This window comes from Somniosus microcephalus, chromosome 22 (genome assembly GCF_052327205.1).
Source record: "Somniosus microcephalus isolate GS21.2 chromosome 22, FLI_Smic_1.0, whole genome shotgun sequence".
Lineage (NCBI taxonomy): Eukaryota > Metazoa > Chordata > Chondrichthyes > Squaliformes > Somniosidae > Somniosus > Somniosus microcephalus.
In genome coordinates, this window is record NC_141008.1 from 74,246,713 (window position 1) to 74,265,222 (window position 18,510).

The 18,510-nt window shown below is 43.1% G+C and overlaps 2 long non-coding RNA genes across 2 annotated transcripts in view; one reads left to right on the top strand and one right to left on the bottom strand.

The window, feature by feature from the left end:
* Positions 1-14,326, bottom strand: part of LOC147102535 (uncharacterized) — a 50,004-nt gene extending 35,678 nt beyond the window's left edge. The window contains exons 1-2 of the long non-coding RNA XR_015073286.1: positions 14,188-14,326; positions 5,831-5,926 (exon numbers count right to left, since the gene is read on the bottom strand). This is a non-coding gene — a long non-coding RNA (uncharacterized LOC147102535). The remainder of the gene's footprint in view (positions 1-5,830; positions 5,927-14,187) is intronic.
* Positions 14,327-14,415: 89 nt separating this feature from the next.
* LOC147102536 (uncharacterized) overlaps positions 14,416-18,510 on the top strand; it is a 35,072-nt gene continuing 30,977 nt past the window's right edge. Inside the window, exon 1 of the long non-coding RNA XR_015073285.1 lies at positions 14,416-14,661. This is a non-coding gene — a long non-coding RNA (uncharacterized LOC147102536). The remainder of the gene's footprint in view (positions 14,662-18,510) is intronic.

Here is an 18,510-nt window from a genome sequence, read left to right on the forward strand (position 1 = left end):
TGTAAATCTTCTCTGCATCCTCTCCAGTGTCTCTATATCCTTTTTATAATATGGTGACCAGAACTGCACGCAGTACTCCAAGTGTGGTCTAACCAAGGTTCGATACAGGTTTCGCTTAACTTCCCTACTTTTCAATTCTATCCCTCTAGAAATAAACCCTAGTGCTTGGTTTGCTTTTTTTTATGACCTTGCTAACCTGCGTCACAAGATTTAGTGATTTGTGTATTTGTACTCCTAGATCCCTTTGTTCCTCTAGACTCCTAGACTCACACCCTCCCATTTGTAATGTCTTTATTATGTTAGAAACCTGGTTTTATGTCTATAGTTGGTTTGGCTGCATGGGGGAAAAGATGGCAGTATTTTGAGCAATTGGTTTGATACGTCTTTTTATTCTTGACTGTTTATTCAGGGTTATTGTTTACATGTCCTTTGTAGTTCCTCATCAGTAGTTTTCTACCTACATTCATCACTTTTGATTCACACTTTCCCCACCCCCACAGTTCTGATTTAATGCTGCTTTTACATTGAGCCAGTCAACAAAATGTGAAGATCAGTTGACAGGAGCATGCAGATTTTTCAATTTATTAGACAGATTAATGGATCCCCTGTGATGATGCACACAGGGAGTCAAGATCCATAGTTTTACAAAAGCAAAATACTGCAGATGCTTGAAATCTGAAATAAAAACAGAAAATGCTGGAAATACTCAGCAGGTCAGGCAGCATCTGTGGAGAGAGAAACATTTCAGGTCAATGGCCTTTAGTCAGAACGGTTCTGATGAAAGCGCATCGACCTGAAACCAACTCTCTCCATAGTTTTACGTTTTATCACTGTTACCAAAGGATGCCATGAGAGTACACCTTAAAACAGTTGACACCCAAAGCTATGAGCCCAGTAGCATTAGGGAATGGTAGCATAGTGGTAATGTCACTGCGCTGTTAATCCAGAGGCCTGAACTAATGATCCAGAGACGTGAGTTCAAATCCCACCATAGCTGGTGAATTTAAATTCAGTTAATTAAATAATCTGGAATAAAAAGCTAGTATACTATGAAACTATCGGATTGTCATAAAAACTCAGCTGGTTAACTAATGTCCTTTAGGGAAAGAAATCTGCCGTCCTTACCTGGCTCTTCGCCACTTAACCATGTGACTCCTGACCCACAGAAATGTGGTTGACTCTTAACTTTCCTCTGAAATGGCCGAACAAGCCACTCAGTTGTAACAAACTGCTATGAAACACACAGACTGAGCGGTTCAAGAAGGCAGCTCACCACCACCTTCTCCAGGGCAATTAGGTATGGGCAATAAATGCCGGCCTTGCCAGTGATGCCCACATCCCATAGATGAATTAAAAAAAAATCAAGATTAAAACATAACAATGGAGACCACAAATTTAGAATTTTATTTTTGTTAACACCATACAATTGCAATCGGAAAACAGAACCCCCCCCATAAAACCGCACAAACCAGATGAATCACAATTCACTGACAATAAAAGGATAATGATGAGAATTGTAGCACAGCAGTAAATTAATAGAGGAATGGCCACCACTGAAGCAATACAGCAATGAGCACCAGCAAATTAATAAATTAAGACAGCAGTGGGAAGCAGAAAATTAAACGGAGAAGTGCTCTGTAGTGAATCAATAAATTCAAACCACCAGTGGGCACACCAACAAATCAATAAATTAGTGAGGCAGCAGACACTAGTGAATTAGCAAATTCATAGAGCAGCAGGCACAATCAATCAATAGAGCACTGGGTATACCAAGTCAATGAGGGCACACCAGCAAATCAATAAATTGATAGAGCTGTAGGCACAGCAACAAATCATTACATTAACAGAACTCCAGAGACACCAACAATTGGATAATTGGCAGAGGAAATATGGTTGAGTGGCTGAGCTAGCTCTGGAGGAGACTGAAGTAGTAGGAGGCAGGTCTTATGAAGGAGATTAATATCATGAGGGCGGAGGGGAAATGGGAGGAGGGAAGTTACAATATTGTGGGGTCAGGGCTGAGGCAATAGTTGGGGGAGAAGGCTGAGTGGTTGACCTAAAAGTTCGAGATGACGTCCATGAGCTCCTTATGCTTGGCATTAAAGGTGAGGATGGAAGAGGGCAATGAGTGGGGTCAAAGAAGATGGTTTGTTCTGGAGCAGCTTGGGGATTATTTTTATTTAATTTCCAACCCTTCCACCAAGATTTGGTTTCTGAGGGGGAAAATGATTATTAACATAGAAACATAGGAGCAGGAGTAGGTCATTCGGCCCTTCAAGCCTGCTCCGCCATTCAATATGATCATGGCTGATCCTCTATCTCAATACCATATTACCGCTCTCTCCCCATACCCCTTGATGTCTTTTGTGTCTAGAAATCTATATCTCCTTCTTAAATATATTCAGTGACTTGGCCTCCACAACCTTCTGTGGTAGAGAATTCCACAGGTTCACCACCCTCTGAGTGAAGAAATTTCTCCTCATCTCAGTCCTAAATGTCCTACCCCATATCCTGAGACTGTGACCCCTCGTTCTAGACCCCGCAGCCAGGGGAAACATCCTCCCTGCATCCAGTCTCTCTAGCCCTGTCAGAATTTTATACATTTCAATGAGATATTGCTCGACATGGTCAAGTTTCGATAGTGGATGACCTGTCAGTTTTGTGCCATGTGCACTCAAGCCTACAGTACACATTTCAGTAAACAGTAAATAATTCCTTGAAATGATCTCCAATTGAAAAACCTCAAATAATTGCCTGAAATAGTTTGAGAGTTGGAAACTTGCTTTTTCAAAGTTCATCAAGCTATTCATTTTTATTTAGAAAACACAGCAAAACAATATAATAAATGTATTACAATATTCGCTATATAACTTAGTGTTTAGTAGAACATTTTCTGATTTGATTTGATACTAATATGCAGAATGATCAGAAAATAATTCCATAGATGCCATGATTGGTGTAAAGCAATGGGAACATTGCCTGAACCTTTTTTACAGTCTTTGAATTGCTAACAAATATTAACACAGCTGCATTATCAAATATTTTTAATTTTCTGCTGCCATCTTGTAGCTTTCATATGTTCTGATTTTTAAAAAGAAAATTCTGATCTTGATGATGCTAATCCTATCTTGCTTAATTAGTTTCTCTTGCATCCCCACCCAACCCCCGCCACCCCCTTCTCATATTTGTTTCCCCATCCCCTAAACCAAGATGAATCCTTCTGTTAATGGCCTCAAAAGTTTCGCCTTGAAAGAGTTAGCTTTGATGGGTAGGTCTGAAGGAAAATGTTGGACGAAATGAAAATTCCAGACCAGGAGTGAAAAATGGGTCAGGAACAAGCTGAGAGATGAGGGAATTGAAAGAGGCCAGAAATCAGATAAATACAGTAATTGGAAAGTAACCAGCATTGAGACAACAAATGAAGGCAAGCAACTGGAGAATGAGCAAAGGTTTGCTCGTAAGCACATTTTTTCTCACTAGTTCTCATTTCACCTTTTTTGTCCCATGCCAATATAAGATGGTGGTCAGTCTGTAGTTATGAATCTGATAATATGCATATTTAAACATCTGTAAACAAAACCTATATCCAGAAGATTAAATGGCTCTAATTTCATTCTTATTCAGATCAGTATTTGCTTTGATAGAATTGATTAGTTTTACTGAAGGCTGACTACATTAGGTCACCTCACTGAATTGGTACTGCTCCTGTCACCCATTAAACTAAACCCATGTAGATAACATTTACTAACTACCAGCACTTCAAAGCTGTTTTTTTAAAACTAACTTACGATTTTGAATCTATAAGATAAGCACTTGGCTCTCAGAAAACCTCAGATCGTTCTGACAAGGTGCTACTGAATGCTCTTGCAAGAGCTATTTTAGTTTGTTTGTATCCTTTTCAAGAGCACTAGGTGAAGTTATTAAACAGCCAGTGTTTGGTTTATTTTTTCTCCCTTTCATTCCAAATTAATGTATTTCAGAATAAGGTGACAGATGGAGTATAATGTGGGGAAATGTGAGGTTATTCACTTTGGTAGGAAGAATAGAAAAACAGAATATTTTTTAAATGGTGAGAAACTTTCAAATGTTGGTGGTCAAAGAGATTTAGGTGTCCGCGTGCAAGAAACACAGAAAGCTAGCATGCAGGGTACTGCAAGCAATAAGGAAGGCAAATGGCATGTTGGCCTTTATTGCAAGGGGGTTGGAGTATAAGAGTAAGGAAGTCTTGCTCCAATTGTACAGGGCCTTGGTGAGACCACACCTGGAGTACTGTGCACTGTTTTGGTCTCCTTATCTAAGGAAGGATATACTTGCCTTGGAGGTGGTGCAACGAAGGTTCACTAGATTGATTCCTGGGATGAGAGGGCTGTCCTATGATGAGAGATTGAGTAGATTGGGCCGATACTCTCTGTAGTTTAGAAGAATGAGAGGTGATCTCATTGAAACATACAAGATTCTGAGGGGGATTGACAGGGTAGATGCTGAGAGGTTGTTTCCCCTGGCTGGAGTGTCTAGAACTAGGGGGGCATTGTCTCAGGATAAGGGGTAAGCCATTTAAGACTGAGATGAGGAAGAATTTCTTCACTCAGAGGGTTGTGAATCTTTGGAATTCTCTGCCCCAGAGGGCTGTGAATGCTGAGTCTTTCAGTATCAAGGCTGAGATAGATAGATTTTTGGACTCCAGGGGAATCAAGGGATATGGAGATCAGGTGGGAAAGTGGAGTTGAAGTCAATGATCAGCCATGATCTTATTGAATGGCGGAGCAGGCTCGAGGGGCCGTATGGCCTACTCCTGCTCTTACTTCTTATGTTCTTATTGGCATATTATTTCTAGTCAGAGGCTGATATTTTAAAATATTTATGCAGGGTTCAGATCCACTTTGAGAAGGTTCTTCTAGAAAGGTAAAAGCTGACTTAAGGGTGGCCAAGGCTCTGGTGCCAATATTTATCCTTTAAAACTCATACAGCTTCATTCACCTCTTCACCAATCATACCTAGGTGACAGGAAAATACATTTCTGCAGAGAATTACCTCTTTAAACCACCCTCTCAACTCACTTTGCCTCTCACAAGGGCTTCTGCTATTTTACAAGGACCCTTCTTGGATGATGGCTGGGGAATTGTAGACTTCTGTTTTAAGAAGAACTTTGGCAGAAGTCTTAGAAAGTACTGGACTTTGTCCATGTCTGTGTGTGATTGGGGAGGCGGGGGGTTGGTGAAAAACAGGCAGGTGTGAAGTAACTTTATTTGGTGCTTCAGCATTTATTTATAGACATTTCTGGGCTCTCATTTGTGCTGTATTTGCTCTGCCAGTTGATTGCCGGCTCTCCTGTTTCATTTCCTTTCCTTTTTGTGCACCATCCTTGACGTAAGAAAACTACTCGGCACTTGGTCTAAGCGTTAAACAAAGCTTTAATCAACTGTTATACAACATGGAGGTCTAGTTGTGTCCTTCACTAGTTCCTGTTAAGAATGTCCTGCGCAAGCTGGGCCCGTGCTCGAGTATTTATACTCTCCCTGGACAGCGCCACCCGCAGGCCGCTCAGTATTATTTCATAAGTCTTTCTTTCATGAATGACTGATTCATGTCAATCCTCATCCTATGGTGATGCCTAAGTCAGACCGTCTTGATCTGTTGACCCTGGTGGGTGTGTGCCAATGTGAAGGGAGAGAGATACCTTCGGTTGATGACTGACCCTAGAGCCTAGCCATTTCTATGTGTTCATTCTCCTCTTCTTCATAACATCAAAACAAAGGTATTTTCATTGAGAAATCCGTATTTAAAGTGCAAAGTACTAAATAGATCACTACGCAGGCAAAGAAACACCAACCTTTAGTAGCAGAACACAAAATGGCCTCCTCGATGTAGTATCTGCCTCAGAGGTACATTGCAGCAGCTCTCAGTGTCACTGATATAGCGGTGGTAACTAATAGGACCAGAAATAGGATTATATCTTGGGTGAGACTTTGAATTACTATAACGCTTTATAAAACAAATTAGCTACTATATTTCTATTTAAATCTAACGGGATGTTAGAACAGCTAAAAAATTGCTTTATGATTTAATTCTTTTGCAATTCAATACCACTCTTTCTCTATATAAAGTGGGATGTCTCTCCAGAGTCTGCCAAGTTGGGCTCTGTCCCTTTTTTAATTAGTCCTAAGAGTGCATCTAACTGTGTCAAAGTAAGAAGACTTTTCATAAGGATGCAAGTAAGATTGTTCGTCAGACATTACTCAACGTTCAAATGTTAGGTCACAGAGGCAGAATTGAACACATGACCAAGACCAATGACCCCTCACATTGACGTCCTGTCAAAGGTGTCATTTAAGGACCAACCAAGAGCCACGTTTTTAATATGAAATTCTAAAAACACCGCTCTCCCATCCTCCAGTCTGAAAAACAGCCATTTACCACAACTCGCTGGTTTCTGTCCTTAAGCCAATTTCTTATCCAAGCTGCCACTGACCCACCTATTCCATGAACCTCAATTTTGTTAACCAGCCTTCTATGTGGTACTTTGTCAAACGCCTTCTGAAAATCCATGTAGACAACATCCATTGCATTCCCTTCATCAATCCTCTCTGTTACTTCATCAAAAAATGTAATTAGATTAGTCAAACATGATCTGCCTTTTACAAATCCATGTTGGCTCTCCTTAATTAACTTAAACCTCTCCAAATGCCTGTTAATTTTTTCCTTGATTATTGTTTCCAAAACTTTACCCACCACTGATGTTAAACTGACCGGCCTGTAGTTACTAGGATTGTCCTTACACCCTTTCTTGAACAATGATGTCACATTTGCCACTTTCCAATCCTCAGGCACCTCCCCCACATCTAGGGAAGATTGGAAAATTATGGCAAGCCCTTCCGTTATCTCCTTCCCCAATTCCCTTAGCAATCTGGGATGCAAGCCATCTGGACCAGGCGACTTGTCCACTCTAAGCATACCCAGCCTTTCTAGTACATCCTGTCTATCAGTTTTCACCCCTTCCATCGCTTCTACCTTTTCCACTTCTACCGATATTTTGTCAACATCCACATCCTTAGTAAACACCGATACAAAGTACTCATTGAGTATTCCAGCCTTGTCCTACACCTCTAAGCATATATCACCTTCTTTGTCTCTAATAGACCCCACCCCGCCTCTTACTACCCGCTTACTGTTTACATGCCGGTAGAAGATTTTTGGGTTCCCTTTTATGTTAACCGCCATTCTACTCTCATATTCTCTCTTCGCATCCCCTCTCAACTTATTGTATTTGGTCTGGTTCTCCCTTGAAGAATTCACCTGACATGCATCATACACCCTCTTTTTTTGTTTCATCATCTTCTCTATCTCCCTCATCATCCAAGGAGCCCTTGCTTTGGTTCCCTTACCCTTCCTTTTGTTGGAATGTACCTAGCCTGTACTTGGAACATCTCCTCCTTAAAGATCACCTATTGTTCCGTTATAGTTTTTCCTGTCAGTCTTTGGTTCCATTTTACCCTGGCTAGATCATTTCATATCCCATTGAAGTTAGCTCTAGTCCAGTTTAGAAGTTCCACTCTAGATTGTTCCTTGCTCCTCTTTATTGCTAATCTAAATCTTATGATACGATGATCACTCGTACCCAAGTGTTCTCCCACAGACACTTGGTCGACCTGGCCCACCTCATTCCCCAGCACCAGATCCAGCAATGCCTCCTTCCTAGTTGGGCCAAGAACATGTTGGTCAAGGAAATTCTCCTGAACACATTTCAGAAATTCCTCTCCCTCCTTTCCCTTTACCCTAGCATTATCCCAATCAATAGCTCTTGCATATCCCTGCGATTCCCCTGCAGATTTGCTCCTCTACCTCCCTCTCACTATTTGGAGGCCTATCGAATACCCCCAATAGCGTGATCATACCCTTTTTGCTCCTCAATTCGAACCGAATGGATACTGTCCTTGTCCCCTCAAGAACATCCTCCCTTTCCAACACTACAATATCTTCCTTAATCAGCATGACCACATTGCCTCCCTTTTTTCCTTCCCTATCTTTTCTGAACACCTTCTACCCTTGAATATTAAGTGCCCAGTCCTCACCGTTTTTAAGCCACGTTTCTGTTATTGCCACAACATCATATTGCCACACGGCTAATTGTGCTTGTAGCTCACCAACCTTATTCACCACACTTTGTGCGTTTACGTACATGCATTCTAAACCCATTTTTGAATTTTTCGTAGTCTTTCTTAGTCTGCTCCTATCTAATATGGTACTGAGAAAACATAGAAAACATAGAGATAGGAACAGGAGTAGGCCATTCGGCCCCTCGAGCCTGCTCCGCCATTCAATGAGATCATGGCTGATCTTCGTCTGAGATCATAGCTGATCTTACCAGTTCAGTACCCCGTCCCCGCCTTTTCTCCGTAACCCTTAATCCCCTTAGCCTTCAGAAATATATCCAATTCTCTCTTGAAAATATTTATTGAATTAGCCTTCACAGCCCTCTGTGGCAGGGAATTCCACAGGCCCACCACTCTTTGAGTGAAGAAATTCTTCCTCATCTCTGTTTTAAATGATTTGCCCGCTATTTTTAGACTGTGGCCCCTGGTTCTGTGCTCCCCGGCCATTGGAAACATTCTCTCTGAATTCAGCCTGTCCAGGCCTGCCATAATTTTATATGTTTCGATGAGATCCCCTCTCAATCTTCTAAACTCCAGTGAGTACAAGCCCAAACTATTTAATCTCTCTTCGTAGGTCATTCCCGCCATTCCAGGTATCAGCCTGGTGAATCGCCGTTGCACTCTTTCCATGGCAAGAACATCCTTCCGCAGATGGGGCGACCAAAACTGTACACAATACTCCAGATGCGGTCTCACCAGCACCTTGTACAGCTGTAGTAAGGTATCCCTATTCCTATACTCGAACCCCCTTGATATGAAGGCCAACATACCATTTGCCTTCTTAATCGCCTGTTGCACCTGCATGCTCTCCTTCAGTGACTGGTGCACAAGAACACCCAGGTCCCTCTGCACTTCCCCATCTCCCAATCTATTGCCATTTAGATAATAATCTACCCTCCTGTTTTTACCCCCAAAGTGGATAACCTCGCATTTATCCACATTATAGTGCATCTGCCACGTATCCGCCCATTCCCCCAACCTGTCCAAATCGCACTGTAGCCTCCTGACATCCTCATCAGAGCCCACCCCTCCTCCTAGTTTAGTGTTGTCAGCGAATTTGGAAATATTGCATCCAATTCCCTGATCCAGATCATTTATATATATTGTGAACAGCTGGGGTCCCAGGACAGATCCTTGCAGCACCCCGCTGGTCACTGCCTGCCACTCCGAAAACGAGCCGTTTATTCCAACTCTCTGTTTTCTATCCGCCAGCCAGTTCTCTATCCACGTTAATACTTTGCCCCCAATTCCATGAGCCTTAATTTTGCATGATAATCTTTTGTGTGGAACCTTATCGAAGGCTTTCTGGAAGTCAAGGTACACCACATCCACTGGCTCTCCCCCATCTATTTTACCAGTTACTTCCTCAAAAAATTCCAGCAGATTAGTCAAACACGATTTACCCTTTGTAAATCCATGTTGACTCTGTCCGATCCTTTCCCCATTTGTCAAGTGCTCCGCTATTTTATCCTTAATAATGGACTCTAGCATTTTGCCCACAACCGATGTAAGGCTTACTGGTCTATAATTCCCTGCTTTCTCTCTACCCCCCTTTTTAAATATTGGGGTAACATTAGCTACCCTCCAATCCACGGGTACTGTTCCCGAGTCAATGGAGTTCCGGAAGATGATCCTTAGAGCATCTGCTATCTCCAGGGCCACCTCCTTAAGTACCCTAGGATGTAGTTTATCAGGCCCCGGGGATTTGTCGGCCTTCAGTCCCCTCAACTTACCCAACACCATATCCCTAGAGATACTAATTTCTGTCAGCTCCTCCCTCTCATTAGTCCCTATGTTTGCCGATATTCCTGGGAGGTTATTTGTGTCCTCCTTTGTGAATACAGAACCAAAGTATGAGTTTAATTGGTCTGCCATTTCCTTATTCTCCATTATATATTCTCCCGAATCGGACTGCAAGGGACCGACTTGGGATTTTACCAGTCTTTTCCTCCTGATATACCGATAAAAGCTTTTGCAGTCTGTCTTTATGTTTGCTGCAAGTTTACTTTCGTATTCTATTTTCCCCTTCCTGATTAATCCCTTTGTCCTCTTTTGCTGTATCCTGTACTGCCCCCAATCTTCCGGTCTGGTGCTTTTTTTTGCCAGTTGATATGCCCTTTTTTTTGATTTTATGCTGTCCCTAATTTCCCTCGTTATCCACGGTTGAGTCACCTTTTTAGGTTTATTTTTATGCCAAACCGGTATAAACATGTTCTGGAATTCTTCCATTCTATCTTTGAATGCTTGCCATTGTCTATCCACTGTCAATCCCCCCAGAAACACCACCCAATCAATCTTACCCAATTCCCATCTCATACCCTCGTAATTCGCTAGTACTATCCAACACTCTCACTCTTTTATGCACCTTATTCCTCTTTTCTACTCCTATATGCTGATGCCCATCCCCCTGCCAAGTTAGTTTAAATCCTCCCCAACAGCACTAACAAACCTCCCCGCAAGAATATTGGTCCCGGCTCTGTTGAGGTGTAGTCCGTCCGGCTTGTTCAGGTCCCACCTTCCCCAGAAACGATCCCAATGCCTCAGGAATCTAAAGCACTCCCTCCTGCACCATCTCTCCAGCCACGCATTCATCTGTTCTATCCTCTTATTCCTGTACTCACTAGCACGTGGCACTGGGAGTAATCCGGGCATTGCTACCTTTTGAGGTCCTGCTTTTTAATCTCTCTCCTAGCTCCCTAAACTCTGCCTGCAGTTCCTCATCCCTCTTTCTGCCTAAAATAATTTAGCTGTTAATAGCTTGAATAGGAGGTTGGGAGATGTGCACCTTGGTGCCTGTAGAAAATTATAATAAAGTTGTAGTGTACCCACAGAGGAACCTAGTATATGTCTGTCTATTTTTGTTATATGGTGAAAGAAGAGGGCACAGTACCCGTTGCTATATGGGGTAAATGTTTGCACGAAGCAGATTTTAAAATGGCCGAGATATTTGAAACTTTCTGACACAGTTCTGATAAAGGTTCTACACCTGAATCGTTAACTCATCTGTTCTCTCTACAGATGCAAATCGACCTTCTTCGTATTTCCAACATTTTCTGTTTTTGTTCTGGAATTTTAGCATCTGTAGTTTTCTGCTTTTCGTTTGTATTTTTCGTTGAAAATAGGAATACAAAAACATTACCGGGCCAATTACAACACACAATGGTCTAAATCTTGCAGTTATGAATGAGGTGCAGACAAAACCATTAATTATTGCACTGGAGATTTGGCAGCCGTTCCCGGACAGTCTTGTGGGGGAGGGTGGGCAGAAGGGGAGAGGATGACTAAAATTGTTTGGGTATTAAGTTTGTAGACTCAGTTCAAGCCCACTTTCTGCCTCCTCACTCCTCCGCTGAGACTCATTCATTAAGCACCACAGTCATAGCTGAAAACTGTTGGCAATAATGCTATGTCTTAGAGCTGTAAAATATATATTTCAGTCAACATATTTGAGTTAAGCATTCCTGGGCTTCATGCAGAGTGCCTTTGTGGTGTTTGCTTATTCACCTCTGCTTTAATAATTTTTCTTTCTCTTACAAGGCTCCATCCAAACCTAATGATATTCCAGTCATTTACTAAGAGGGAAAATATCTGGGTTGGAAGATCAGGCCTGTGTGACACATATGACCACTTGGATTAGCATTAGTTTATGAGGCCTGTCCTTCGAGGCTCCATATTTGCTTACTCACACTCTCTGAGTCAACACTCTGTGATCTCATCATTTAAAATGACAAATCAGCACAAGATGCCTCAGATTTCCTATTTTTATCAGATTTACGAGCTACTGATCAGTATCCATGATAAAAAGTTAAACATATATGGATTTTTAAAATATAATTTTTCTAAAACTGAATTAATGTGGATGTAGTTCTTTTATTTATAAATTTCTAAGGAAGCTACACCCCCAAATTCAAAACCCAGTCTTGACTGTTACTCTAGATGCTTTGAACAGATGAATTTTATGGTAGCAAAAAAGTTGTCTAAGTGAGGAGGGAATCCATCTTGGAAAGCTGACATTATTCAATCCCTGACAGGTCACTACAGGAGAAAATTGATGTCTCCCTGTAGGCCAGACCATTAAACCCTGTTGATTACGGAGGATCGTATGAATAGCTATTGGGGGAGGAAGATTAAAACTATCTTCACCATAACCTTTGGCACACGAATGTTATGATCAGTACAAGCAGATCTATGTTACCACAAAAAAATTCTGTATAAGCACACAGACGTTGAAGGCGTTGAATGTTGTGTTAATATTTTTATCACAATATTGACTGGGCTTGTTTTAAATCAAATTCATTTTACAGTAAAATACTGAGACCAACACTGAATTTTGTAACTTTAAGGGATCATTGGGGGAAAAGTTTGGTTGCTTTGCGCCTCTCGTTAGCGCCCTAAGAGGGAGCTAATGGGGCGCAAAGCAACTAGCGCTCGGGCGCAGCGATGTTTGCGCCGCTTGTGAAATTGACCAGACATTTTGCGGCAGCGCTAAACACTACCGCCACAATCTCCTGCGCCGGCAGATCGTGACGTCAGTTGAGCGTGCAATGCCCCGGTAGCGCTCCAGACCGGATAGTGAGTGGCGCCCCCTGCCTTTCCACCTGCTGCTAGCAACGACAGGTTGAGGGGAACATTTTGCAGTCAGAAAGGGACTGGGGGAGCGCTATTTAAAGGCGGCTGCTTCCTGCCTTTTTTTGTCGACGACATTTTTGCACCACACATTCTGAGAGAATGAGAGAGAGACTTCTGGAGAGGTTCAATGCTGTGTGAAGGAGTTTTGGGTACTGAGCAGCACTTTGCAGGTTCATTTGATTTGACCTTCCTTGCATTGATTTAGAAGAGACTGTGGGGGCTGCACTCTGAGCTCTTTCCCTGGGTCTCTCCATTGTTCTTTCCAGCAGATTTGATGTACAGGTCTCTCCAGGCTGAGATTCAAGGCTGCAATGAGCAGGGTGTGGATGAAGAGCAAGATCAACCCTCCCCTTTAAGAACTGGCCGGTGCCAGTGTGTCTGTGTTCCATTGCTGACATCACATGAGCTTCGCCAGCGCTCTGAGGTAGCACCTCACTCCTCGGCGTTAGCGCCTTAAGAGAGGTGTGTAACGCCTGATTTAGCGCTCCAATCGCCTCCAGGCCAAGTTTGCAGTCGGAGGTGATAATTAGCGCCAGGCGCTAAACTTTGCACCCAGCCGATAATTGCGCCCCAAATGGGGCGATACCAAATTTCTCCCCATAATCTTTTTGTACGAAGTGTTTTGCAAACTTTTTTTCACTTATAAGTAAAAACCCAGTGTAAATGGTATTGAAACACATCATTATGCAACTTCTGAGCTGTGCCATTGTGACAAAAATGATACAGCTCTATCACCTCTTCCCCCAATCAAGAAGAGATTTATCAGACCTTCTGTTAATGAAGACAATGCCCCTTTAAAGAAGCCTATATTATTTATTTTACATAAACGTTATGCCTCTTCATGTAGATGCTGTTTCATAAAGTAAAATGCTATAGATTGGAAAGGATTAGGAAATCATTATTGTAACCCAGAGGGCTGAGGCTGTCATACATTTCACTGTTCCACACCCTGCCTGGGAATGAGGTCAGGCTCCAGGTAGATGCGACTACACAGCTACATTTATCCCAGCTTGTCCACATGACGGAAATGACGGCTGTGGTGGGGCAACAGAAGTACAACTAGTAATAAACAAAAATTGGCGGTAGAATATTAGCATTTCTATTGGCAATACTGCCAAATGAAAGCATGCTGTTTCATTTAGAGTACTAATCACAGAATTTGTTTGGTCTTGCAACTGAACAGGGTAAGGCTTAAGATATTGCAGACACCCAAATTATAGTGCCGATGTATTGCAGTAGTCATTCCCTGGCAATGAGGTTAAAGAAAACCTAACATTGACAAGAATCCCATTTAAGTCAATCAGTGGCTTTCTAAATCCCTTTTATGTCAAACAATTACTTTTTTTTTAAAAGTACACAGAGCTCTAGATGCTATTATCAGTATTTCTAGATGATAAAAGTTGCTTACCTTGTCCTGTTCTGCAGGACTATTTTTACCAGTTGGAAAGCAGTTCTCTTCTTGTTTTTCTGTTTCATTTACCTCTTTAGGACAGAGACGTGCAAATTTTTTTTTTTGCATGTTCATCTCTGATGGACAGAGGCTTGCAGACGTCACTGTGACATAAACAGAGTCAGACAGCTGATTACTCCATCTCAGCTGATCCAGCCACAGAGCTGGAAATAGCTCTTTGCTTTCCATCTTTAGCACCCTGCTTTAATCAGAATTTAGCCTTCACATAACTTGCATTTTAACTCTCTGTGGATGTAAGCATCATTGGGGAGATGTCAGGCTGTTAATTGGCAGGGTCACTTTAATTGGGACCAGACACTCAGCTGTATTGCAGAGCGAAGATGCGCAATTCTTTTACAGCAACTTTTGAATTATTCACCCAGAGCTGAAAGTAAATGGTTCTAACAGATTGAAGCTTTTGTGTCTGAGCAGGTCAGTATTTGCGTGCATGAGCTGTGACCTTTCTTTTTTTTGAAAAACAAAACACTCCCATTGACAGCTCTTTGCAATACTCGTGCTGTCGCTTTGATTCTGGAACATAACTGCAGTAGGAAGCTGTAATGTTGCAACACAATGATGACAAGCAACAAGAATTTTTAAAAATATGAGTGCCTTTTTTATATGTAACACATTTATAATGATGTACCCGCTGCAACATTCACAGTACTTTACATCTGTTTCCGTCAGTTGAAAATGTGTTGTAGCACTATTAAACAATTAGCTGACTCATTGTGAAAGCAGTGAGCATATTTGAGTTCTTTTTTAAAGTACTGAAATGTTCTCTGTTTCTCCCTCCTTCCTGGGGTACACTTCACTTTGCACAAGTGGCCCATATTCATATGTGAATCCTGATGACTACCATTGGGTTATTTGACCACAGCGGGCAGTACCAGAGCCAAGTCCGATCATGTTGTCCACCTGACGTCCACGCTCTTCGCTCTGCAGAGAGGGTCACTGGACAGCAAACCGGAGAGCGAACTCTTGAATACTCTTTTTCCCCTTCCGTGATCTAGGGGTGCTGAAGCAAAATGTAGAACCCCTACCGCTGTCTGGCTGAGATTAGCTGGCTCAGTGTAAGGGGTCGTTTTAACGAGCTTATGGTGTGCTAAATCGGTTTTGATTTTCGCACTACTCGTGAGCGGTTTCGAAGCGCTCCCCCCTCACGGTTCTAGACACTGGGCTTATTGCCAGACAACCTTTGTGTGTTGGCCCAACTCGTGACTCGGAAGACAAATGGTCATATGAGACAGATTGAGTTTTAAATCAAAACGATCTTTATTTTTGAAAGAGAATGTACACAGAGAAAAATGGCAAGAGTAAATGCAGACGAAAAATAACGTTTCTCACAGAGGACTAAATTATACACTGAGAAAAATAACTTTAAAGCATATAAACAGTTCTAAAATAGCGATAAGCTAAAAGCGGGGGTGAGGGAAGCGCACGGACACATCGAGGGATAAATCACACTCCTGACTTACAAATACCCTTAACGTTACAAACCCTCCCGTTACTGAATATACCTCAATTATGTCAGTTAGGTAGAGTTGGGCCTTTATGCTCACCAGAATTTCAAAACCCTTCTGGACCTTGGTACTTGGTGTCGTCCGGGACCTCCGACCTTCCTTATAGGACTGGCTCCTGGACTCGCTCTCCTGTACAAACTTTGGAAGTCCTCCGAAATCCTCAAGCCGTTTTCTGTTCCGCACGGTCCTCGAACTCCTGATGGTAACTGGACTTGGACTTCACGGTGTGAACCGTCTCCGGAGGAGTCTTCCTTACTCTGGTCGAATCTTAGACTGACTTGCTGACGATTTACCTGAACGGTTATACTCTTTTCTGGCCCTAATCTTGGCGCCAAATCAACCGTTTTCCTTTGTTAAGGTTGCTTTAACAAAAGCAAGCACATTAATTTTAACTGCTCGCAAATCGAACTAATGGGAATCCGATTAGTGTCCCTTCGTTTGTGTGTGCTCAGCAGTTTCTGAGATCGGTTACCGCTTTGCCATAATGGGAATCCGTTTAGTGTCCCTCCGTTTGTGTGTGCTCAGCGGTTTCTGAGATCGGTTACCGCTCTGCCAGCGATTAGCGCACCTCCAGGTGCTAATAGTTTTGTTTACTGCTGTAACCACATTACAATATCAAAAACAGTAAGGTTCTGGATTCTTCTAATCGATGATGACTCAGACTGCTGTTAGGTACTGTGTGTGTGACCTTTTGAACTGGGCCATGAGAACTGCCAACTCCATTCTGTGTTCTCACAATGTGGCCACTTCAGGGGCCCTACCCGTATACTGTATTTCATGGATTTTTGCGAATCCTACACAGGGTACACCAGGGTTTGAACCTGGGACCTGCCTGTATGGTTAAGATACTAACTGGATAAGATTGTGAGTGTGGTGAAATAAGTCTTATAAGTATATACCTTATTCTACCTGTGTATAGTTTCCTATTGTAATCTATTGTAACCCTGCTGTTTTCTTGGTTGGCCAGGAATGCTGATGTACTGTATACCACTCTGCTGTGCCATTGATTGTCCTGATACTGTTACTTCGCCCCTGGCTCCGCCTCCTAGTAGTTCTGAGAAGCTGGTCAGTAGGCTAACATGTGTGTTCTGTTCTGTCCAGTTCTAAGCTAATAAAAGCCAACTGTTTGAGTTATAACTACCAGTCTCTGTAGTTATTTAAGGTATATCAATTTTATTAGCTTACTACTTCCAGGGATGGACAGACTCCTGAAGCCGGAGCGTCTAGACAGTGATCCACATTCGGCGGACGCATCGAAGAAATTCACACACTGGCTCCGGTGTTTCGAACATTTCATTGCATCGCTCGATGATGAGGCCAACAAACTGGGCCTACTGACTAACCTAGTAAGTCATTGGACCTACTCGCTAATCGAGGACGCTCCTACCTACGAGGATGCACTCGCGACTCTCAAGGCCCAATACCTGAAGCCTGTTAACGAGGTGTATGCCAGGCATCTCTTGGCTACTCGCAGGCAACTACCGGAGGAATCGCTGGATGATTTTCTACAGAATCTAATGGCCCTGGCGAAGGACTGCAACTACAAGGCCGTGACGGCCATTTTGTACCAGGAAGAAGCGGTTCGCGATTCGTCTATATCGGGCCTTCGATCGAATTACATTAGGCAGAGGTTGCTTGAAAGGGACACTCTGGACCTAAAGACGGCCGTGGCTACAGCTTGATCGCTGGATGTGGCGCAGAAGAACTCCGAGACCTATGCGTCAGGCCATGCGGCCCTCTCAGCCTCGTGTGCGCCGAGCGAGGAGGCGCCATCCTCTCCGCCTGGGCCTCGGACCAGCCCTACACCACGGGAGTCTCCACCCAGCCCCACCACTGCAGCGATGTCCCGCGGACCAAGATGCTACTTCTGCGGCCAGCTCAAGCACCCCAGACACCGATGCCCTGCGAAAGACGCCACATGTTTCAAGTGCAAGAAACGGGGACATTTCAGCAAGGTATGTAAGGGGAATCCTGTACCTGATACAGTCTCCGCGGCCCTACACGTGGTCCCAGAATTTGATACTGTCTCAGCGGCCGCCTACGGATCTACGATAGCCTCAGCCACGGTTGACCAGTCCAGACCGCATCCACTGTCAAAGTCTATGATGGACGTTAAGGTAAACGGACACCCGACGAAGTGTTTAATCGATTGCGGGAGTACTGAGAGTTTTATTCACCCTAGCCTCATCAAACCGTACTCACTAAAGGTGTACCCTACCCGGAGCAAAGTCGCGATGGCATCTAAGTCCCTCACTTCGGAGGTAAGCGGTTTCTGTAAAGTAACACTGACTGTTAAGGGCACAGAGTATAAAGATTTTAAACTCCTTGTGTTGCCACAGCTCTGCGTGAAACTAATTCTAGGCCTAGATTTCCAGTGCCACCACGAGAGCGTCACACTTGCATATGGCGGATCCCAGCCCCCGCTCACAGTTTGCGGCCTCTCCACTTTAAAGATAAGCCCACCATCTCTGTTTGCGAACCTCGCCCCAAACTGTAGACCTATTGCGGCCAAAAGTCGACGGTACAGTTCGGAAGATAAAAAATTTATAAAAGAAGAAGTAGGAAGGCTACAGCGGGAGGGTATCATCGAAAATAGTAATAGCCCGTGGTGTGCTCAGGTAGTGGTGGTTAAAACTAACGAAAAGAAATGGCTCGTGGTCGACTACAGCCAGACCATCAACATATATACGCAACTAGACGCTTACCCCTTGCCTCGCATCTCCGAGATGGTGAACCAGATTGCCCAGTATCGTGTGTT